The 20,722-nt window shown below is 43.4% G+C and overlaps 2 long non-coding RNA genes across 10 annotated transcripts in view; one reads left to right on the top strand and one right to left on the bottom strand.

Annotated features, from left to right (window-relative positions):
- Nucleotides 1-20,722, bottom strand: part of LOC144305899 (uncharacterized) — a 62,333-nt gene that overhangs the window by 25,513 nt on the left and 16,098 nt on the right. Inside the window, exons 5-7 of one of the 4 annotated variants that reach the window (XR_013372915.1) lie at nt 16,412-16,551; nt 15,540-16,315; nt 14,715-14,945 (exon numbers count right to left, since the gene is read on the bottom strand). The exons of the other annotated variants lie outside the window; for them this stretch is intronic. This is a non-coding gene — a long non-coding RNA (uncharacterized LOC144305899). Of the gene's footprint in view, nt 1-14,714; nt 14,946-15,539; nt 16,316-16,411; nt 16,552-20,722 lie in introns of those variants that run through there. 4 annotated transcript variants of the gene reach the window in all.
- On the top strand, nt 955-15,113 carry LOC144305900 (uncharacterized). 6 transcript variants are annotated; one of them, XR_013372918.1, is made up of 5 exons: nt 955-2,307; nt 4,168-4,296; nt 5,155-5,237; nt 13,108-13,204; nt 13,658-15,113. It is a non-coding gene; the product is annotated as an uncharacterized LOC144305900 (long non-coding RNA). The 6 variants fall into 6 exon arrangements; XR_013372921.1 differs by having other exon boundaries at nt 13,108-14,291; nt 14,837-15,113; XR_013372920.1 differs by having other exon boundaries at nt 5,155-5,241.

Below are 20,722 nucleotides of genomic sequence, written 5' to 3'. Positions count from 1 at the left end.
AAAGCATCAAAGACAGAGAATACCCTAGGCAACATCTAGGGAATTTTCAGCATATTATTATTTCATTTCTCTTTCAAAGGAAAAAAACAATCTTTAATATAAACCACCAAGGTGGGGGTGGGGAAAGGAGGGAAGGGTCATCTCTCCAGAGACACAAGAGCCCAGGCTAGAAGTGATGGGTAAGGCTGAGATGCTGAGTGCTCTGCAGTAACCCGTGGCAACAGCCATTCCCAGAACAGCTGTCAAGCAGTGACTTAAATGGATGACCCTAGTGCTAGGTTTGTTTTTATTTGGTTGCTTGTTTTTTAACCCTGATATATGGCTTTGAACGCCAACGAACTCTCTTTTTTGGAAGAAATAAACTGGCAAATATTTTAGGTTCTGAATGCGCCTTTTCTGAAATACCCAAGGGAAACAATTTCACTTCCGGGAGCACTATAGAACTGGTTAATGTATTACCCTTAAAAGCCCAAATCCTAAAATTTAGTACATGCCTTGTGCAAGTACTATCATCTTAATTAATGCTTTCTGCCAGTTTTAAGAAAATAGTGCTGTGTGCCCCATTTCTCCCCATGTATCCTAGTCCAGCAAAAGCACATTATCTGGACCTGAGCCCTAACTCCTCCAGCTATTAGCTAGCTATTTCAAGGTAGCCATGGACCATCTCCATACCTCAGTTTATATATCTAGAAAATGAGGATAATCATATGACCTACTTCCTAGCAATGCTCTGAGAATTAAATGAGTCCATGCAGGTAGAGCACTTAGCACAGTGCATGGCTCATGAGAAATGTCCAGTAAAAGTTAGCCAGCTTTTATTACCATATATCATCAAATGCAAAGTGTCATCCATTGTACAGTACACCATTATTTTATGTGCCACTAAAAAAGAAAAATTGGTGCCAATAAATTATAATACAACACTTTTTTGCAGTTTTTCATTTTATACCATTTCAAAGTTCTTTTAAACTTATTAGATATGTATTTTATCATATATCACTATTGTACATATGTTAAAGGGGAAATGTAAGTTAAATAAATACTTTAATGTAGTACTAAAACTTTGCAGCATTAGAGCCTGATTCTACTGAATCTCTTTTTGAATTATCAGAGCTCTGTACCAAGACCACCATGGAACATTGCTGATCACACAAAACTGGGTTTATTAAACTTGCTGAGCAAGAGAAAGTACCATCTTGATAGAGTCTTAGCAGTGCTTTCAAAAGGGGAGTCAGGGAAGTCCACAGTAATCATAGGGTAGTTGGGGCAGAAGGTAGTAAGTGAGAGGGAATAGGTCAGAATTTTTGCAATAAGATGAGGTGCTGGAAGCCAGTGATCTTATCTTGGTGTGAATGGGTCAGAACAAGCTGGTGTTAAAATACTTTAAGCTTGGTTTGCTGTGCATATCATGGTTTGTATAATTTGTCTGCTTTGCCAATCACAGTTTTGCAAGCTGTGGTTTTATTTCTGACCCAGTGTCATCAATGTCCACGTTTTTCCACCCAACACCATGTCAGTGATGCAATGCTTCTTATTGCCTCCAGGACTTCCTTTGCAATAGCTGGCACCCATTCTGAAAATATTAATGGCCATGTACATAGTATTGACAGCCACATCACAATTGTGGCCAGGCTGATGATGATTTTGATACGCCTCCTGATGTCAGAAATCATATGAAATTATGAAAAAATGCTGCATCTTAGAATCAAAGAAATGCAGAAATATTTTGATAACAATAAAATCTCATTTTCATCTTGCAGAGTGGAACCAACTGTATCTATACTCCCATTAAACAACTGGCCAACTGTGGGAGATATGTCAAAAGAGGTATCATAAAACTATAGCATAAAAATACTTATCCCCCTATAGGCAGGCCCTTACACCCCCTTTATGAGCCCAAAGGGGAGTTTTTCTTGCTTGCTTTGTTCTGATCCTTGTAATTTTAGTATTAATTTTATTTCCTTAGCTGAACAACCCACTAATTTTTCAAAGTTTTCTCTACAGGGAAGGTATCTGATTACAAAAGAAATTATCTAAACCATGTAGACAGGAAACATCCAGTGGGTTTTGCCAATGGAATTACCATGCTACAGGATGACACTAGAAAAGATAAAGATACTCATAGGTATATCTTAAATTGAATCGTTAAAAATTGGATAGATCTGAACTTTGTTCCATTGTAACTTTCCCAATAGCAAAAACTAAAAAAGAACACAATGGCAGCTCTCAAGAAGTTAAGTCCAGGAGCAAGCAATCCATCAGAACCCCAACCTTTGGACTCACTATGATTTCCAAGAAACAGTGAGTGTATGTGCCCATTAATGTGCTGGGTGGGTTTGCAGAGGGAGAAAACTGAAAATCTATTTATAGTATCAATATTAGGATAATATAGTATGCATCTCTAAAAGATTACCCAAAGTGTCAAAGGTAGGGATAATGGCTGTATCGCCTTATGACCTCTATGAGTCAAGGATGAAATTCCATCCCAGGAAGCCCTTTAAAGGTCCCATACAGTGAATGAGTGTTGGGGCTCCATCCCCTCCTAATCCGGAACGGGAATTCACATCAAAATGGCACTGAGTCAGAAAACAAGTATAAAGAAACCCAACAAGGATCTGATTTCTTCATGGCTATTTTGATACTTTTTTGGGGATATGAAATATCTGTTTTTTTTCTTTTTTAACAAAAGAAATGTGAGCTACCCTGGCACGGCTAATGTCCTGAACATATGCTTTGTCTGCCTGCTGGGTAATCCACACTGGGTGGCATCTTAGCTTGCTTCTGGATCAGGAAATGCTCTCGGCTTTAGACAGTGCAAAATGGAGACATTCAAATAAAATTGTGAACTTTTTTGTGTTCGTTTGTAAGCAAAATCCCTCCCCTACCCCATTCCTAACCCAGTGTCAAATGGGTTGTTTCTTCAAGTGCGATTCAGATTTTCTTCACTGCAGATTATTCACCCTGTTGGGTTTCTTTATCTGAAATTATCCTGGGGAACCTTTGTGTTTGAAGTACAAAATGATATGAAAAGTCAAGTTTAAAAAAAAAAAAAAAAGGCAAACCTAAAAGCCGAAGGCGGGTGTTGGAAGCAGGAAAATCGTTCCTTGAACTCCCCAGGAGTTGATCAAAGAGACAGCCATAAATTGCAACAAAGGCAGAGATCTACTCTGCTCTGAAAGCCAGCCAGAAACACTGGAAATGTTTCATTATTTATTTCATTAATTCTGTGATAGCAATCTCTACTGACAAGATTTGCAAATCTAATCATTTATTAATGATACATGTCTGGTGGATTGTGCCCAAGACCTTCCTTAGGTCCCAGCCTCTGCATGGCTGAGGCCCTTGGCTAACTGCCAGCTTGCTTTCTTGCCACGATATGACATTGGGATTCCCAAGGTCCTCACCAGGGCCTGTCTGTGCTCACAGGCACATTCAGAGGCGGCTGCCAGGCTCAGCCCTGCTCTAAGGACCAGCATGATGGCCACTTCCCAATATGAGGCCTGCCAACATGGTTACTTCTATTCGTAGAAAACATTCTCTGAGAATCACAACATGGAACGTGCGGTTTTAAGTCATGGTGCACACAGGAATGAATCTTTCAAGCTGTATTTGCATTGTCGCTACTCACCCTGATGCAGAGAAGGCTTAACCTGACTCTTGACTAAGACATTGATTTTTCCTGGAAATTTCACCATGGTTTCAGATATTTCAAAAATCTCAGCCTGTTTCCTTGGCAACCGTCTAAGCTTTATTCCCTATGAACCAATGTGGCATGATGCGTCAGTAAACAGCGAAGCAGCAGCCACCCAACTTGCAGGCTTCCTGAAGATTTCCTGGAAAGCCATCCCTGCCCTGAGCTATTTCGCAGGCACTGTTGTTGGTATTCCACAGAGCGCAGCTAAAAAAATAATAAAAGTTCCATAACCGTGTGCATGGGGAACAACAGCGTTTATGGAGATAATGAAATGCAGAAATGAAAACCCCTCAGCAAAGCCCCTTTAGATGTGCCTAAGCTCTGTTCATTAATCTGCGATAATTAGACTTATTTGCAGAGGTTAACAGCAGTGGCACATGGTAATTAAGCACTCCCTCTCTACCAGAGGGATCGAAAATGCTTCTCATGTGACGTGTGTCCACTCTTCAGGACATTCTGTGCTTGTTTCACAGCTCACATTTCCTATAGGAGGAAGAAATTGTATTCCTATAATGAGTGGCAACATCGAATTTTAGCTGTAATGAGAGTGACGTGGGATGAGAATTATTGCCTCCAATAACTGACTGGCTGTATCACCTTGGGTGAGTTGTTAAGTCCTTTTTGCCTTAGTTTCCCCATCTGTAAAATGGGTCTAAAAATACCATCATAAGCATGTTGCTGTGATTATTTAATAATGACAATGAGGATAATAGCTAACACTCATTGGATGTTTACAGTCTGCCATGCACTGTGCTAAGCCCCTTATCTATACCAGTTCAATCTCATTGTACAAATGAGGAAATTAGAGCACAATGGATCGAGTACCTTGCCAAAGACTAAATTTTGGGAGTAAATAAGTTAATCCACTTTGAGGCATCCAAGTGCCTTGTGAGCAAACTTCCCAAAATGGACATGGGCTCACTGCTTTGAAAAATATTCTTTCCACCTCTTCTCTAGAATAAGAATAATATTTACACACTAAAACAATTTTGTCCTCAGCAACAGTCACCATGCAGGTTTAGGAGGGGCACTGTGGCATAAATCCTGTCTATGAAGAAAGCCATTAATAAAGAATTACTGGAATGCAGAAGGATGCCTGGGTGGCTCAGCTGTTGAGCATCTGCCTTCAGCTCAGGGCGTGATCCCGGAATCCCAGGATCAAGTCCTGCACCAGGCTCCTTTCGAGGGACCTGCTTCTCCCCCTGCTTATGTCTGTGCCTCTCTCATGAATAAATAAATAAATAAAATCTTTTTTATAAAAAAGATTACTGGAATGCAGAAAGGAGATGTTCCACTTCTTCCTAGTTTTAGTAATTGCACTAAATGAAAAAGTATATGCAAAGCTCTTAGTACAGTGCCTTGCGCATACTAAGTGCTCAATAAACAGTGGCTAGCATTATTATAGAAATGAATGTGCAGGAGATCTCCACAAGGGATGAATTATATTTTTCACTCCACAGATGCATACGACTATGGACATACTCAAGATTGCGTCAACCCTAAGTTCATACACAGTAGGATTTTGATCCACTCCAATCAAAAAGTAGGTATGCCATTTGCAAATTAAAAAGGAAGAATAAATGAAACTAAACCCCCATCTTCCACCATACACAAAAATCAACTCGAAATGGACTTGAATGTAAGACCTTAAACCATAAAACTCTTAGAAGAAAACAATTGGTAAACTCCATGACATTGATCTTGGCCAATATTTGTTTGGATTTGAAACCAAAGCAAAGGCAACCAAAGCAAAAATAAATATGTGGTACTCTATCAAACTGAAAAGTTTCTGTGCAGCAAAAGAAACTGTCAGCAAAGGGAAAGAAAACCTATGGAATGGGAGGGAATATTTGCAAACCACATATCCAATAGATAAGGGGTAATATCCAAAATATATATATCCAAAAAAATATATATCCAAAATATATAAGAAACTCATACAATTCAATGGCAAAACAAAACAAAATAAAACAAACCACCAACAACCCAGTTAAAAAACAGGCAAAGGATCTGAGAAGACATTTTTCCAAAAACACATGAAAATAGCCAACAGGTACATTAAAAGGTGTTTAACATCACTATGATCATCAGGGAAAAGCAAATCAAAGACATAGAGAAAGGAGATGCTGGCACACTGCTGGTAGGAATGCAAACTGGTGCAGCCACTATGGAAAGCAGTATGGAGTTCCTCAAGAAATTCAAAATAAAACTACCATATGATTCAGCAATTCCATGTCTGGGTATATCTCAAAAGGAAACAGAATCACTATCTCAAAGAGAACTCTGCTCCCATGTCAGCTGCAGCACTATTCACAATAGCCAAGGTGTAGAAACAGCCCAAGTGTCAGTCGACCTATGAATGGAAAAAGAGTATGAAACATATATATACAATTGAATATTATTCAGCGGTTTAAAAAAAAGGAAATTTTGTCATTTGTGCCCTGGATGAAACTGGAGGGCATTATGCTAAGTGTAATAAGCCAGACAGAGAAAAACAAATACTACATGGTATCATTCAGTTGTAGAACATAAAAAGAATGAAAAATTTTAAAAAATTGAACTCGTAGAAACAGAGAGAGTAGAATTGTGGTTGCCAAGGCCTGGGGTGGGCTAGTACCATGTGAGGAATGACCTAGGGAGAGGCTGGTGAAAGGGCACAAACCTTCAGTTCTAAAAGGAATAGGTCTGAAGATCTAATGTATAACATGATGATTACAGTTGATAAGACTGTATTGTGTAATTGAAATTTGCTAAGAGAGTAGAATTTAAGAGTGCTTTCTAAAAGAAAGGTAAATATGTAAGGTGATGGATGCGTCAATTAACTCAGTGGTGGGAATTGCTTCACAATGTATATGTATAGCAAATCATCATGTTGCACACCTTCAATATATTATAATCTTGTCAATTACACCTCAATAAGTCTAGAGAAAAAAAAAGAGGAGGAAGAGAAAAAAAAAGAAATGGAGGGATAAGAAGACAGGGAAGATATAGGGAAGGAGGATGGGGAATGAGGAAGAGAGGGAGGAAAAGAGACAGAGACAGAGAGACAGAGAAGAGAGAGACAGAGAAACATACCTAAAAAAAGTAACCAAGTTTTCCAGTCCTCAAATCTAAGAAAGTGGAATTAAAAAGTCTCGGGTCCTAAAAAGAGAAAGATTTTGCCTGTATTTAAATTGTTACCAAATCCGAAAGGAGTAACAGAATTAGAGCTGCTTTTCCTCAAGACAAGGGTTCATTTTCAGCTAATATTCCAGGATAGCCTCACCTTCATTACCTTTGCTCTTTATTCGGGTTGTGCTTGAAGCCATGCTCATGTTTCTCACGGGCAGTCTAGAATAAGGATCTCCGCAGAGAAATGAAAGCCCAAAGCCCAAGCTTGGCTGATTTTCCACACACAGCTGGTACATTCATTAGCAGTTCCTGACTCCTCTCTCTGCACCAGCGTGCAAATGGGCAGCATGGCGCTTGTTTTTGCAAATCCTCTATTTTTTTTTTTTTTTTTACTTTTTTTTTTTTTGGCTTTTGAAAGACAAGCATTGACACTTTCCACAAAGAAAGAAAATCCCTAGCAGCACCAAGGAAAGAATTAAAGGAGCTCTAAGGAATGATCTGGGAAGTTCCACCAGTCCTCATTCACGTGGGAAATCCGTCCCACACCTTTCTGCCTTGGATGAGAACAGGAGAGCTCCCATTTACTCTTGCTTTGCCCTCACCTCTGCCCTCTGACCTGAATGTCCCTTACCTTATTCAGCTTGTGGGTGCTGCCTCCATTACATAAAACAGAGCAATGCTGAAACCAACACAGCCCTGATTGTTTCAGGGTTTGGAGGGGTGGGCAGAGGGAGGGGGTAATTTTCTAGACTGGCAATAAATAGCATATTTGGGTAGGGTTTTCCATTCATACACAGAAAGAGACACACAATTTAACTAATTGTTTGGGAGGAGGCCTTCCTATGCCGCTGTTCTACGGTATTGAATAAACTCAATGTAGTGGAGCTTTCCAAAACCCATTTGTACATCTCTTCAGATTGTTGGATTTCCAGCACATGCACGATTCTTTCCATTTTCCTTTCATTCATTGGACCAGACAGAATGTGAATTCCAGCCTTTACCTGATAGCTGACCCATCTTCTCATTCTAAAGTCCCTTTATTGTAAGATTCCTATCCCCCCAGTTTGTGACAGTGGATCTCATGATGATACAGATAAGGGTCTAGGTGTGGTTATTAAAGTTGTGTGTTGTGTGTTTGAGTTAAGAGAATCTAAGCTGAACGACGAAGATTGGAAGAGATAGAGAAAGATTCCTCTTGTTAAACTAAATTAATTAGTTGGATTTATATGAGGAGACAGAAGGGAGGAAGCCAGGCTGTGTCCCATATTAATAACTCACTTGGGAGAAGCCAGATTGGATTGAAAGCAAAAGAAGGGGGTGGAGGGAGCTCCGTGCCAGTTTATAAGAGAAGTAGCCTTGGTTTTCCTCTCTTCGCGCTCCATAACCCTTACATACACAAACACACATCCTCATTCCTGACATGAAAATGATGTCATCTTTCTTTTTGACTCACCAACCAGACTACATTAATCCCCTGCCGCGTGAGGGCCAGCGGGAGGCTGCTTAAGGGACTTTAGGCCTGTGAATAAGTGATGACCCAGTGGCTAGGGGCGGCAGCGTAGATACATTCAGGATGCATTAAAGCAATTAGCTGGAAGAGGAGCGAGAGCACAATTTCCAGTCCCCAAGAAGGACCAGGCCATGCTTGGAACAGGGTAGGGAGCTCTACAGCTGAGGGCTGGGAAAAGCCACTTAGCAAAACAGCTTCACATGAAAAGGAATATGGTGCTCACTCCTTGGCCTTATCTGATACCAGTGCCCTTTAGGGGAGCTTTCAGGAGCCATGAAACAAATAATTTGTGCAAATCGGTACAAATACTTGAAGCAGCCTTGTCACACATGAGTCCAAATCGTGGTTTGCACACTGGCGTCCCACTGGCTGAATCTGGCCCAAGGATGATTTTTGCTTGGCCTGACTTTGGGCCAGCATTTTAAAATCTGAAGACTTCACAAAACACTGGCAAGTCGGAAAATGTTGGCCTGGCCTTCCTGTATGACCAGCCCGCCGGTTTCCTCCTACGTCCACCCACCTTATGCTCTGCAAGTTACCGCAGTCCTCACCACTCCCTACCGCTGTCCTCTCAACCCCGCTTCACTCATTTCCTTGACCCACTTCCTTCTGCCTGGACCCTGGAGGCATTTGAGCCTGTGATCTCTATTTTAAATGGCTTTGGAGTTAGGCTCAACCAGAGAGAAGAGGTTCCAATCTGGAGCTCCCGAGTGCAGTCTGCTCGTGGACCTTCCTCAGTTTCTGCTCCTGAAAGGCCGGTCTGGAGCCTTGCATGGGTGCCTCATCCACACTGAGCTCTCGCAGCCAGGTTGGGAGCGGGGGCCCCGGGGGCACGATCAGAACCAAGGGATAACTGGACAGGATTTTATATTCAGCGACAACTGCAGGCTTGGGTGGTAGTGACGCCCACTCGAAGAGGAACAGGCAAAAATGTCACAAGTTAAATAAAATGCCAGCCAAAGCACCTCGGAGATCCTGGAACCACTTGGCATATTTTGTGACGCATACTTTGAGGAACAGCAAGACGTGAGAAAGAGCCCCTGGGGGCAAGAACTGGCTAGCCAAGGCCCACGGCTCTGAGGGGCCATCGCCACTGTCCCTGATGGTCTCTGCTTGCTTCAGTCAGTAAAGCTTCGGCTGGATTTTGTCTCTCCTTTGGCTGAACTTCCCACTGGAAATGTCATGGAAAGACAAAAGAGCTCCGGTGACGTAAGGAAACCAAATCACACATCTTCCATGAAACCTCCTCCTCCTTCCCACCCTCCTCTGAACACTCAGATGCTTTTCTCACTTCTTGCTTTTAATCTCCCTTCTTACCCTTGCTGACCGCTCAGCCCAAATGGGAACCAAGTGCTAAGTGGCTGCCCCTGCCTCCCTCCAGCCAGGCCACATCCTCGGGCCCCTAAAAGGCAGCTTCCAGACTGCTAGGGGCACCAGAGCCCTGGGTTGGCCATCCCTTTGCTGAACACTAGAAGACAAGGCATGGTTGTTAAAGGTGGCTGAGAAATCTGTGTGACTAGAGTGCCCCAAAAGAGACTGTAACAGACTGCAGGAAGAAGTCCCTGGTACAGGGTCAGAAAATGAATAATTCAAACTTCCCTCACATGCTGAATTAACCTTGACTTATTTCATGCTTCCCCACCCCCATCACCCTGACTCCTGCTTCTCTCCAGGCTGGAGCTGGCTAGAGTCATTCAGGTGTGCATTTTAATCCCTCCAGGAAACTTCTTCTGCTCTATTTGGATCACAGAAAGTGAGAGCAGTTGGATAACTCATGCTCACCGCCTCAAGGGAAGGGGTGTCATATGGAAACTTGAAGTCACAGGTCCTTGGGGCACTTGGGTCCTTGGGGTGGAAAATGACCACCAAAAAGTTTTTATACTAATACGGATAGCCAGAGGCCAAAGCAGCTTAGAGTTTACAAAATATCCCTCTTCCTAGTTTCACACTAATTTTGTTTTATTCTTTTTTTCCAACTTCCTTATTCACATTATCACATCGGCAACAACAACCTCTTTCACCCTGGGCCCCAAAATCCTGCTTTCTGAGTCAGCTCTTGGAAGGCCGAAGAATTAGGATTCTTATCTGCTTTAAAGTCACCTCTTTTGCCCCACAGTACAATTAGAGTGTGGTGGCATTTCTCCCTCACTTCCCAGGCACAAAGCCATATAGGGAAGCACATTATGAAAGCTCCATTTTCCTTCTTCTACATCTTTCTGTCTGATGAGCTTGGCGGGAGGAGATGGCCAACAGACAACTGAAAAGATGCTCCATGTCACTCATCACAGGGATATGCAAATCAAAACCACAGTGAAGTATCACCTCACACTTGTTCTGAAGGGCTAAAATCAAAAATACAAGAAGCAACAGGTGTTGGTGAGGATGTGGAGAGAAAGGAACACTTGTGACTGTTGGTGGGAGTGCAAACTGGTGCAGCCACTGTGGGAAACAGCATGGGGGTTCCTCAGTTAAAACTGAGGAAGTTAAAATTAGAACCTAAAGTTAAAACTAGAACCTCTCTATGATCCAGTAATCACACTACCTGGTATTTACCCAAAAATACAAAACCACTAACTCAAAGGGATACAAGCACCCCTACATTTACTGCAGCATTATTTACAATAACCAAACTCAGCCCAAGGGTCTACAGATTGATGAATGGATAAAGAAGAGGTGATATATATAGATATAGAATTATATATCTATATCTATATCTATCTATCTATATATCCACAATGGAAAATTATTCAGTCCTAAAAAAGAATGAAATCTTGTCATTTGCAACAACATTGATGAAGCTACCAAGCAAAATAAGCCAGAGAAAGACAAATACCACATGATTTCACTCCGGTGTGGAATTTAAGAAACAAAACAAATAAGCAAAGGAAAAAAGAAAGAGGAACAGCAAGAAACAGACTCTTTACCATAGAGAACAGACTGATGGTTATCAGAGGGGAGGTGGGTAGGGGAGTGGGGGAGAGGGGGTAGGGATTAAAGAATACCCTTATCATGATGAAAAAAAATTTTTTAAAGAAAGAAATACTGTGGGTCTTAAAGGATATGCCACTGAAAGAAGATTATATACTCCAAGGCAAAAATACATCTAGGTTTTGCCTTAAGAAACTTGTTCTTTTGGTAAAGAACATTATGATCAAGTAATTTCTTTTTTTTTAAGATTTTTAAAAATTATTTATTCATGAGAGACACAGAGAGGTTGAGGCAGAGACAGAGGGAGAAGCAGGCTCCATGCAGGGACCCCGACGTGGGACTCCATCTCAGGTCTCTAGGATCACACCCTGGGCCGGAGGCGGCACTAAACCGCTGAGCCACCCGGGCTGCCAAAGTAATTTCTATAAGAATTCTTTCAACATTGTCCAACAGAACTTTCTGCAATGATGGAAATGTTCTTCATTTGCATTGTCCAATATGGCAGCCACTAGCCACATGTAGCCATTGAACACTTGAACTGTGGCTAGTGTGACTGAGGACCTGTGGTTTTTCATTTTCATTTTAATTATTTTAAATTTAAATGGTCACGTGCAGCAAGTGGCTATGCTATTGAACACCACAGGTCTGGATGTCAAGACATATCCTGTTCTCTGTTCCATTTTTTAATTTACTTTTTTAAGATTTTATTTATTTATTCAACAGAGAGAGAGTACCGGAGAGCACAAGCAAGGGGAAGAGCAGAGGGAGAGGGAGAAGCAGGTTCCCCACTGAGCAAGGAGCCTGATGCGGGGCTGATCCCAGGACCCCAGGATCATGACCTGAGCCAAAGGCAGATGCTTAACTGACTGAGCCCCCCAGGCACCCCTGTTCCCTTTTTTAAAAACTAGTCTTCAGTATATCTAACTTCAAACACATCCTCCAGAAATTCAGTATTATCAACAATGGGGAAAGAAGGAAGCAAACATTGGATTAAGCATCCTCTAGGCACCAAGGCTGGGAAAGGTGCTTTCACATGTGAAATTCATTTATGTTTGGTTGAAACCTTACAACTCTGTTATAAATTATATCATTCCCATTTTATAGCTGAGAAACCTGAGGTGATAAATTTCAACAAATAGCCTAAAGTCACTAGATGAATAGCTGGCAGAAATGGAATCTGAGTGTTTAGATCCTGTCTAACAGTCTTCCCATTTTAAATAAGTGGTGTTATTCCCACTGCTATCCCCACTTCACAGAGAGGGAAAACAAGTCATTAATTACAACAAAAAGTCTGGGAATGAGTGGTGGCCACAGAGGTTTGTGGTCTGTAGCTACACGTTTCTTTCAGATCCAAGTGTCCGTTGGAATATCCAGTGAACTTGCATTTCTTGGTGCCAATGTGTAGCAGGCGGTCTGAGACCGATCCTAAGCCACTCTTATTGCTACAGAAAGGTGTCTGAGACCCACAAGGAGGAGGGGGCGTTTATGAGGCAAAAGCTGTGTCCAGAGGCGCCTGGCTGGCTTAATCGGTTGAGTGTCTGCTTTCAGCTCTGGTCATGATCTTAGGGTCCTGGGATTGAGCCCCTCACTGGGCTCCCTGCTCACTGGGGAGCCTGCTTCTCCCTCTGCCTCTGCCCCTCCCTCACCCCACTCGTGCTCTCTCTCCCTCTAAAAAAAAAAATTAATAAAAATAAAAAAAGCATGTCCAGAGCAAGAAATTGGAGATATTTCCAAATGCAGTGGTATAAGAGTCAAGGAGAAAGCACCCTTCATCCAAAATAGCTCAATACCTTGACTCTGGGAGAAAGTAGGAGGATTACCAAGGTTTGGGCATGTTGATTGAGGTATTTTTTCCTCTTCCCAGGCTACAGCCAGAACCCCTGGCTCCAGTACCAACCGGAGGGTAGTGAGGAGAAAGCTTTTCTCTGCTGGTAGCCATCCACCCAGAAGTTTCCTAGAAGGTGATGTTGATTGTAATTAGAGCCTCGTCTGGGGGTGGAGGGGGGTTGTCTCAATTCCCAGTCCTGCAAATGCAGCTGGTGGCTGGGAAGCTGCCGCCTGGCACTCTCTCCAGAGACAGTCTCAGCTGCTCTTCCCGTCTAGAATCATCACTTGGTTGAGTTTCCCAGGGTAGGGGTTTTGAGTGTGGGGCAGGAGGGAGGATGGCAGCGTTTGGCCCTGGAAGGAGGCAATGACCATCACGCAGGCGGCTGTTCACAGCATGTGTCTGCCCCTAGCCTGGCAGCAGACTGCAGTTACTCCCCGGTCCCTTGCTGGCTGTTCACTTTCTACACCAATGAGCTCTGAGGTGACAAGTTCAATTCCCAGCTCTGTCAAACCTGCATTTTCTTCCCTGACCTACTTTTCCCACTCTGCAGTGTTTGGAACAATGCCTCTCTCTGTTCCCTGTTTAGACCCATCTTTTGCCTGAGCTGGTGCAGAAGCACAGGCCTTTGCCAGGCTTTTTGCCTTGAATCCCTGACAAGTGTTGATGGGAAAAGAAAAAAAAAAAAAAAAAGAAGAAGAAGAAGGGGGAAAAAGAAAAAAAGATCGTCTCATAAAACAGAGTTCAGCTCTCCCACAGATGCCCAGATTCTGGAGGCAGTGAATGCTGCCGCTGGTGAGGAAAGAAATGAAAAGGTCGTGCTTCTCCATTCACACCTCTCTCCCCTCCACCCCCTACGCCCCACCCCAGCCTCCCGGGCACACTGAGGAGCAGCTAAGGCGATGCCAAGAACGCTCCTGACCTCATGAACAGAAAAAAAAAAAAATGCTGCTGCTGCATTGAGCAGCTCGAGCCCAGGCATACCGAGTGCTCTCCTCCACATGCCCCCCTGGAGGGAGCGGCTCCTGAAAGGAGCAGAGGGCAGCCCCTCTCAAGGCTCTTGAGTGCTACAGCCCTGCCACCGCCTCAAGGTTTTCCAGGCTTAGGGCCCCAAGGTGCTGTAAAGAGGAGCCCATGAGGGAGCACAAGTGAAGATGCCTTGTGGTCTGTAAAGCAGATGTCCGCTCTACGAATAAATGCAGGATGATCTGACCCCAGAAGAGGTGAGTGGCAGAGAATAACAGTAAATCCAGAGCCATCCTTTGCTTACCGATTGCTGTGTGCCGAGATTGCTCGGTGTGCTTTCAAAGGAACTAAGTGGCTACTCATCCTAAGCCCCTACGGGCGGACGTTACCACTATCACCCCCATTTCCTAGATGGTGGGGTACGGGGCAAAGGCTAGGAGTCAGCCCAGAGCCTGCCCCTGCTCCCTCCAGCTTGCACTGTGCACCTCTATCCTGTGCACACTAGTGTCTTCTGCTTGCACTGCCCGCTCTCCATCTTTCACTCCAAGGTAGAGGCACTGCTGTGTCCCCTCTAGCACTCCGCAGCCCTCTCCTCCTGCCCCCTCAAAGCTCAGCCGAGATCACAGTCCTGTTCCTCCACGTGGGCTTGCGACAACAGGCTCCCCTGGGACACCCCCCACTCCCCCTTCAGTTATTCCATGAGTTTTCTCTCCTAAGACAATCTGGGCTAACCTGGGGCACAGCTTCTGTGCTGGGTGCAGATAGGGCCATGCCTGAGCTCACACCCTCTGGTCCTTCTTAGTCTAGGGATGCTGACATCTAGTCAGCCCTGTTTCAGCAGCCTTCAGAGGATGCAATCTCTTTCCTGCTTGGTCTGCTGCTCTGCGAGGACACGGAGCTTACCATCTACCCTGCAGCCAGGAGAGAATGACATCGTAAGGAAAAAACACGAAAAGAAAAGTCCCAGGAACTTGATGATATCATTGAGTTGCTGTGCTGACGGAGTTGCCAATTTTCAGATTGATTGTTTGATTTAAAAAAAAACTTTTAAATTTCTATAATTAATCTACCCCTAGTTAGGCTTCCTATTACTTCCAGCCCGAAGCAGCTGACTAGTAGAGGTAGCTAAAAGTAGCCCTCCGGAGAGGGTACTAGGTGACTGTTCTCCATGTCGGTCACTGTGTGCCCCACCCTGACATACACATTCCTGCTCCCCTCCCCGAGAGGCTCCAGGAAGGATAACCTAGCCGTCATCCTGCCTGGGTTCCTCCTGGCCTTTGTGATCTCTACTCCCTCTGCAGGGAAAACCCCTCCCCAATCTTCACAGGGCTACTTTCTTTTCTTCACCCAACTCAAAATCACCATGGCGAAGAGAAGCCCTACCACCCACCTTGAGTTTTGTGTCTTACACACTCTGTGTTTCCTTCAAAGAGCATCTCAGGATGTGTAAATATCTAAATTGTTTCATATCTTCCTGCACTCCACAGTGTGCCCCCCTTACTCACCTAGAACATCGCCTGGCTCAAAGCAAGTGTTCAGACAAGGTGCACAATCCCTGCTTATCCCCTGCGGTGTTTGTTATAGTGTCTCAATGGGACCTTCTCTTCTTCCTCCTCCTCCTTCTCCTTTTCCTCCTTCTCCTTCTCTTCCCTTTTTCTTCTTTCTTCTCTTCCTTCTTCTCCTTTGAAGCCAACTGATGCCCTTTAGCTTCCATCGATGGTACTGATGATTTCTTTTCCGAATTAATCTTCCCAAATTATTAGAATCTCTGTCCGTGTTCAACAGCTGAAATCCCAGTTTGATCTTTTCCAGTGAGGCTTGGTTTCTAGGGTATCATTGTAAATTGGGATGCTTTGATGGAATGACAATGTGGGGATGTTTTTAAGCTTCTTGCATTCTTTTCACTATATCATTATGGTGGTTTTCAATCTTTCAGACATTTTAATCTATGCTTAATTATGCTCATTCCCAGAGGCTCCTTAAAAGCAAATGACACAATTTTTTTAATCAAATAAATAATACACATGAGGCCTGCTAAGACTTGATAGAAGCCTGTCTGATCAGCTGAAGAGGATGACTGGGAGGCAGGAATTTGGGAGAGTCATCACCCACCCTTCCAGCATTTCCAACCACTCAAGAAAAATCTTCAGAGCCCAGGAAGATAGAGTCTGAGCCAACCATGTACCCTAGCTTCTCCTCTCTGCTAGGATGGAACCTGTGGAGATGGATGACTGTGGTTCCTCTTCCTTCCAAAAGAGGCAACGTGAAGTCCATCTGGCTTCTTTGAGAAAAGGAGAAAAAGGTTCTATCGTAGTTCGGCCTGCTATAACAAAATACCATAGACGGGTGGCTTAAACAACAAATATCTTTTTCTTACAGTTCTAGGAGAGTCTGAGGACTCTTCCAAGAAGGTTGGGGAATCCAAGATGAAGGCATTAGCAGATTCAGTGTTTGTTGAGAGCCCCCTTCCTGTTTTTCAGATGGCCACCTTCTCATTATGTTTCCCCTTAGCCTTTCCTTGATGTGTACACAGTGAAGGGAGAGAGAGGGGGAGAAAGAAAGAGAAAGAGAGCACGTACATTTCTGACCCTCATTTTATAAGGGCATTAATCTCATCACGAGGCCCCTACCCTCATGACCTCATCTACCCCTAATTATTTCCCCAACAACTTACCCCATCACCTTGGGGATTAGGGTTTCAGCATATGAATTTGCAGGTAGACACAAACATTCAGATCATAGCACACTCTCCTGTCACTTTGTAATAATGACAAGAGTCAGTGTAAGATTGGGGCATTGGACATTCCTTGCTAGAGCAATCTGGGACCTCTCAGCTTATGATGGGCATCTGCTGACTTAGCCTGTCCAAGCATGCAGGTTCCCCTTGTTGTGAGAGTGATTTCAGAAAGACTATCAGTTAAGGTTCTTCACGCTTATCTAGTGGTTGGCATGGGCCCAAATTGAGTCAACTCAGATTGTTCTGGAAAGTTTAATCGTGAACAGAACAAGGACGTAAATTCAAGATGACCCAAAATATTGTCACTTCCCTAAAGAGAAAGTGACAATATTTTTTTAATTCAAAATATTTTATGACATACAGTCTAATGACAGTATGAAAAAAAAAATCAAAGCCCACATTTGGTTTTCTTAACAAGGAAACAATGATTTAGATGCTGCACATAACGACTCCTAAGATGAGAAGAACAGTGTACTCACTTTCTGCTACTTAAATTCTCAGGTGCCCATACTTTCTGATACTTGGTCTTCAGCTTTGGCTCTTAATAAATGACTACTACATATCCTTCAATTAATTGTTTTCTCCCCTATGAGTTGCCAGGTTAATATCTGCTACTTAATAAAAGGATCCTAAATTATAGACTTTTTAAACAATGAACCCCAGAGCTCTACACCTGCTCCCACTACTGAGGCCTCAGAATATGTTTATCTTATGCATCCTCTACTAACTCTGGTAATCAGTGTGGAAAAGGCCCAAATAATTGAAAAAAACAAAACAAAATAAAACGGGTCACTCTCTCTCTGATCTGCCGTGTCATTCTCAAGTAGAAAACAAAATGGCAGTTGCAAGAACCTGAGGGAAAAAGAGTCTTTAAAAAAAAAAAAATCTTATCTGTCTGTCTTAAAAGCCATGAATGAAATAAAGGAAACTGTGTTCATAACACCTGACTCACATGATTACTGTGGGTCAGCCATCAATATGTAGATAGAAAGAAAATAATTGGCATAAGCTCCTTGAAATTTCTGCCTACAGCCTCCCCAAGGAGGCCTTGGGGAGATTCAGACAGCATTTGAACAGCTAGGGCTTAGTAATGAGAACTGACATTCTAGTGTGTAGTACAAAAGACACTTCCCTCTTGGAACCAGGAAAAGTACTTTAATCAGCCAAAAAGTTGCTACTGTAAAACAAAAAAGAGAGAGAGAGACAGAGGATAAAATAACCCCCTTCACATATTGTTTCTCTACCTTGCTAAGCCCAGTTCCTACTAAGTGTCCAAGCCCCTGTGCCATCATCTGTGCCTACCTCATTAATGCCATTTGCTCATTGCTATGCCAGAAAACCCAGCTGATTAACGGGAAATCCTGAGCGGAAGGTTGCCTGGGTTTCAAGTTGCTTATGCACACAATTCACACTCCATGTGTTAGGAGCTCCCTCCTTTCCTCAAATCGCTCAGTGAGTCTGGAAAGTGGGAAATAGGCTTTGAATTGTCTCTGGCTCCTTACTGACCGGTCAAACCCCAGGGTGCCCATGGAATATTTGATTAGTTGTAAACTCAAAACAACCATCACAAAGAAAGATAAAAGGTTAAAACCACAAGCAAGGCCCCCCAGAGTGAAGAGCCTGAGACACTGGAAAAGGTAAGCTGAGAAAATACTCAGACCCCCTCTAGCAGAAGCTAAAGATAAAACAAAGCATGTTTCATGCCTAAGGCAGAAAATTAAAAATTGAGCAGGTTCCATTCTGAGAGGTGTATTGTAAGGTGAGGCCTCCTTCTTCATACTCCACCCCCAGTCCCTGTCATCCCCTCTGGAGTCCAGTCTTACCTGCTGGCGTGTTGTTTCCCTTTGTCTCCTGCCACCACCACCACCACCACCCCCAGCCCCTGCTTCTAGCTGAGACAAATACCCCATCACTAATAAATGTGCTTACCAGTGTCATCAACAGACAATATTTTCAAGGCAATAATCACAGAAAACTTTAGTGAGGCACCAGATCCTAAGGGCTTTGGGTGTGCACTTTGGGAATATATGCAGACCCCTTTGTACAAGTAGCCAAACACATCCTGAAACACATTTTCAGAATCTAAAGGCTAGAATAGGGCCACAGTCATGCCCCCTTCCTGAGGGCATCCTACATCAATTTACTGGTCCATGTGGGGGATAAAGACCTGGCTCCCTTGCCTGATTTGAGACAGCTCTGAACATATGTTCCAGCCTCAGAGTGCCCTATTTAAAAAATGGCAGAAAAATGCTGTAACAGCAATGGAGTTCAACATCCCTCTCTACTCAATCCTGTTCTATTATTTCCTTGACAATGTTGATCCCTAGAATACTCCCCCAATAAACTTATTGCATTAAAATAATTTTTTTAAGAGCTGGAACAGACTGAGGTGGTCTTAAAACCTACCCTCAGTGACTGTAGAAATCCCTTCTGTGATATCCTTAAGAGAGAATCAAATGGCCCTCCATGGAAACTTCCCAGTGGTTGGGGTTCCACATTCTCACAGAGGAGTTGAAAGGAAGTGGTGTGACATAGGGGAGGGGAGGCCCATTTCTGACACCAGAGTAGATATGGAACATTGTAATGTGATGAAGTAAGGACTGGAAAAGGCGAAGAGCTTCTGGGAGGGGCAAACGGATGGGATGCAAAGGTATTAAAACGTGATGATCCAGTAAATCTGAGTGCCCAAAAGCTAGCAGAGAAAAACCATCAAATGATACCCTGGCATCCTTTTCCTTTCAAAGTTGAGCTAATAAAGGAATACAGTGGGCTATCCTGCCAAGAGTGGTATAGAAACAACACAGGGAATTTATGATAAAAGACCAAGGAAATGGGCAAGAAAAAAGGAGCTAAGAATACAAGGACACTACAGAGAGAACTGTTAAGCAAGCATCATGCCCCTGGCTTATCTCCTTTGCACACTGAACTCCCAGAGGCTTCCAACAGAGCTCGACACGGCAAAGACTGACACAGAAAGAGGTTGGCTTGTCACATATCTAGCATGGCAGGAAAAAGTAGGAGAGGTTCTGAAACATGGAGTCAGGCAATTTCTAGTAGTCAATCAGAAGGCTGATTTTTGCGGTGACGGTCTACAGACATGGTCATCAAGCTTTGTGATGACGGCCTAAACTGCTCTGGGCAGTAAGGACAAGGGAGCTGGTTATGAGTTGCTGTACGTCTTCTTTCGGTGGGAGAATCACCATAAAGGAGCTTCAACTGACATCTGAGTGTAAATTGTTAAAGCAAACCCTAGAGAGGGGACAGGCAGTTTGCATAAGCATGTTACTTGCCCAGGACAAGACAACAGGGAGTGGGTCATCTCCTAGGCTGTACCTAGCAAAAACATTTCCAAATGCTCTGCTAGCTAAACCATTATGTTTGTGGCTGAATTTGGCCCTCGGGCTGCCAATTTGCAATACCCATTCTAAAAGATGGGGATCTTCTAAAATGTCTCAAGCGATCACCTGGTGCTACCACCGCTCACACTCACAGTTGAAGCAGTCTCACAGCTACATTTACGTTTTATTTCATGTCAGAGAATAGCCTCCCACATCCCCCTCTCTGTGTCTTCGCTGCCACCATCCCTCTCACCATTTCTGGCTCAGAAAAGTAAGTCAGTGCAACTGCCAAAATGGAAGGGAAGGAATTGACCAAGTGGAAAAAGAAAAATGTTGAATAACAGTGAGCAAAACATGAGGGGCAGAGTAAAAACTTCCAAGATTGTTAAGATGTGATATCCTAGCGCTTTATACAAAATCAGCTTCCTCCTTCTTGAATACCCGAATACTTCTATTGAATACCCAAACTATGTCAAGCAAGTGCCTGGCACTTTACCCAGAGGGGCCCAGAGAATGTGGGGTGGGGCTGAGGCTACCTTCTTCGTTGTAGGCCTCACAGACTTTGATTCTCAGGCCACCTAATCTATACCTCCTCAGCTGATTAACATTATTT

Source organism: Canis aureus, chromosome 36 (genome assembly GCF_053574225.1).
Source record: "Canis aureus isolate CA01 chromosome 36, VMU_Caureus_v.1.0, whole genome shotgun sequence".
In the NCBI taxonomy this organism is placed as follows: domain Eukaryota; kingdom Metazoa; phylum Chordata; class Mammalia; order Carnivora; family Canidae; genus Canis; species Canis aureus.
Note: the sequence above shows the minus strand (reverse complement) of the source record. Positions and strands in the feature narration are given on the sequence as shown.